General features: G+C 44.7%; 1 non-coding gene across 1 annotated transcript; it reads left to right on the forward strand.

Annotated features, from left to right (window-relative positions):
• The first annotated feature begins 2,914 nt into the window (after positions 1-2,914).
• LOC129481394 (U6 spliceosomal RNA) lies at positions 2,915-3,021 on the forward strand. The gene has a single exon (XR_008657400.1). It is a non-coding gene; the product is annotated as a U6 spliceosomal RNA (small nuclear RNA).
• Positions 3,022-3,572: the final 551 nt, after the last annotated feature.

Here is a 3,572-nt window from a genome sequence, read left to right on the forward strand (position 1 = left end):
AATCTGAAACAAGCACTAAAATTATGTGCACAGCATTCATTTTGCTATTCTGCTGCAAACAGAATATTTTCTTTTCATAGAACCTGCAATGAAGGTCTCAAAGGAGTCTTGTGTGGAAGGGCATTGAAGGGGACATGAAATTTTAACTAATACCACGAGCTCACATGCTTCAAACCCAAACTTGCTTATAACCAACCAATGTCACTTCTTAGAGAACAATATTACAGGTTTTTAGTATTGTGCTATTGTTTTTCCTTAAATTACGTTTTGTTATCTGAAATCCCAATTAATGGTTTTAGCTTTTTTTTAATTTTTGTGAGACAGGGCCTCAAACTGCTGGGCTCAAGCGATCCTCCCACCTCAGCCTCCCAAAGTGCTGGGATTATGGGTGTGAGCCGCCACACCTGGCTAATGTTTGCTCTGGACATCATACGACTTGTTAGCATAATCATAAGGAGACCCTAAAAATACATATTTTAGCTGCTCCCAGAGTCTCTCTGTGTTTCTACAGGACAGTGGGAAACTGATGTAAATAATTAAGAAGCAAATTAATTATTTGTCAATTATGTACCCATCCTGTCTTCTAGCATGGAGACTTAAATGCAAAGCAGAGGCAGCCAGTTGCCAATCACTTTTACAAGCTTCATTCTTAAGTTGAATTAGGAAAGACTAAGACGTAACCAGATGTATGTATTATCAAGTGATGAAAGTTATCTACTTTTTAAAACACTTTTTGATTTAGTCCTCCTAATTTTCCTATGATTGCAACTCCCAAAAAGAATCATAACGTAAAACCTACACCTAAGAAAATTCTGTTCTGATGCAGGGGAAATTCATCTACTTGCAAAAGCACACTGCAGGATTGCAATTCAGATGTCAAGTTAACCCAATGAGTGATTTGAACACACACACACACACACACACACACACACTTGCTTTGTAAATTAAAAATCTGGAGCAAGCCACAGAACATGGTCCCTTTCAGAACGGAGTGTCTTTGTTCTGCATAGCTCCTGTCCTGATGGTGTGGGCACCTCTAAGTGGTCTCTCCATTGTGCTGGACCTGGTTGCTGTAACTAACAATGGGTGGCTCTCCTGGTCTGAAATCTAATGAGCATGTTAGTCACCTGCAAGCCTGCTCTTATTTAAAAGTGCTGGTTCACCTCCCTTTTTACATCGTCAAATTAGATCCCCTTAGAGAAATGCCAGAATGTTCAGTTGGCACATTAACGCTGAATTAAAACTAGCTACAATTTCTAACTTGCAGACGGTGGTGAGGACCAAAGGTAATAACAATGAATTTGTCATTCAGCCACAAGGGATTGATGCAGCCAATTAAGGCTACACTCTGCCCGTGAGATTCTGCTCAGGTTTTCGACTCCATCGACTAGGGGAGATCATTGGAAGGCATGATTTCTTCCATTTACATCACACAGAACTCCTGCAAAGGGGTTTTCACTCCACAAACACTTGCGATGGCTCTTATTATGTTCCAGACACTGCTTGAAGGCCTCTACAACTATTAACTCATCTAATCCTCCCAACAACACTTAATGGTGAGTACTATTACTCCGATCACTTAAACATGAGGAAACCTGGATGCTAAGTAACTTGTCCAAGGTCCCACAGCTAGTGAATGGCACCGCTGGGATGTGAACACAAGCACTGTGACTTCAGAATCCAGGTTCGCCCTGACTTTGCTACACCACTCCTGTGCTCGAGATAAAGCTGGGTTTCCAATCTCCGCATTATTGACATTTAGGGCCAAGTAATTATTTGTTGTTGGAGGCTATTCTATACGTTGTAGTGTCCGTGGCCTCTACCCACTAGGTCCCCGGAGTAACCCTCTCTCCCCCTACCTGTGAAAACCAAAAATGTCTTCAGATACTGCCAAATATCTCTTTGGGGACAAAATCATCTCACTGAGATATCATTCTCTATGTCTGTCATAGAAACAGAATGACTAAAAAGAAGAAATAATAGAAAAACGTGGGATTACTAAAAACAATCTTAGTATGTCCGTCTCTGTACATTTTGAGATAGAATTATTAGGAAATACCTCAAAACAGTCCTTTTTTTTTTTTTTTTGAGACAGAATCTCTCTCTGCTGTCCAGACTGGAGTGCAATGGCACCATCTCGGCTCACTGCAACCTCCGCCTCCTGGGTTCAAGCGATTCTCTTGCCTCAGCCTCCCAAGTCGCTGGTATTACAGGCACCCACCACCACGCCCGGCTAATTTTTTGTATTTTTTAGTAGAGATGGGGTTTCGCCAAGTTGGCCAGGCTGGTCTTGAACTCCTGACCTCAGGTGATCCACCTGCCTTGGCCTCCCAAAGTGCTGGGATTACAAGCGTGAGCCACCTTGCCCGGCCTCAAAATAGTCCTTCTTTTGGCTTTTATGTTATCTCCCCTTCCTAGCTTTTTTCTTTTTCTTTTTCTTTTTTTTTTTTTTTGGCTTAGGCAGCTAGGAAGCACAGAGCTCTATTTTCACCTGAAGCCACCAGTATTTGAGGAACTATGTGCTCAATATTGTTAGATGCCGCATATGCACAGAAATATAGGAAGTTACACGGATTTCAGCCTAGTTGAAGAAAAGCATCGACAGGGAAATTAGAAGCAGTCAAGCAGCCAGAACAAATGTAAATGTTACCTTATGCAGCCTGTGGGAATGAAGCACAACAGGACATGTGGGTGCGGTGGTGAGCAGGGCCGGCTCTACTGAGAAGGTCGGTGAGCAGAGTCCGGAGCGGAAAAGGCAAAGGCGAAGTGGCGTCCAGCAAGCTCGCCATGTTGAGAAGGTAACACAGTGAAGCCCCGCCCAGCTGGGCTGAAGGCGCAAACCGGAAGGAACGTGACCCACAATTGGAAGCGGGCAACAACGAGCGTTGAAGGCTCGTGAGCAAGACCAGGAAGCGTGCTCGCCTCGGCAGCGCATGTACTAAAATTAGAACGGTACAGGGAAGATTAGCAGGGCCCCCGTGCAAGGATGGCACGCAAATTCCTGAAGGGTTCCAAATAAATAAATAAATGAGTAAGAACAGGAAGTGGTACTGGGCGTTTCAGGAATAATAACGAGCAGCGGGGAACGAGGGCCCTGCGGGGCTCATGGCGAGTTACGGAAGTTGTTACTAATCTGCCTTGTGAGGAAGACAGAGATCGAGGTGTTGGCAGTGAAATGCAAAGTAAGGGGTGATTAAGGGAAAATATTTGAAATTGAAGAATTGACAGGGACCGATGGTTTGTTAGGCATTGAAAATAATAACAAACGTGGTAGGCTGCTTCTCAGTGAGCTCCCACTCTCCCCTTTCTCCTGGGAGCCACACTGCTGTGGGAGATCTTCCCCCAGTGTGGGCTAGACCTACTGACTCATTTCTAATGAACGGAATATGGCAGAGTAAGGGGTCACTCTTACAAAAGAATGTGGCTTCCACCTGGGGTGTGAGAGGCCTCCGGGGAGACCCGCATGACAATGAAATGATGTCCCTGGACCAGCCAGAGAGGACCAGAGAACCGTCAGCAGTCCCACGAGTGAGCTTGGACGTGAATGCGTCCCCCCATCCCCCACGTTCAGC

This window comes from Symphalangus syndactylus, chromosome 4, assembly GCF_028878055.3.
Source record: "Symphalangus syndactylus isolate Jambi chromosome 4, NHGRI_mSymSyn1-v2.1_pri, whole genome shotgun sequence".
Taxonomy (NCBI): Eukaryota; Metazoa; Chordata; class Mammalia; order Primates; family Hylobatidae; genus Symphalangus; species Symphalangus syndactylus.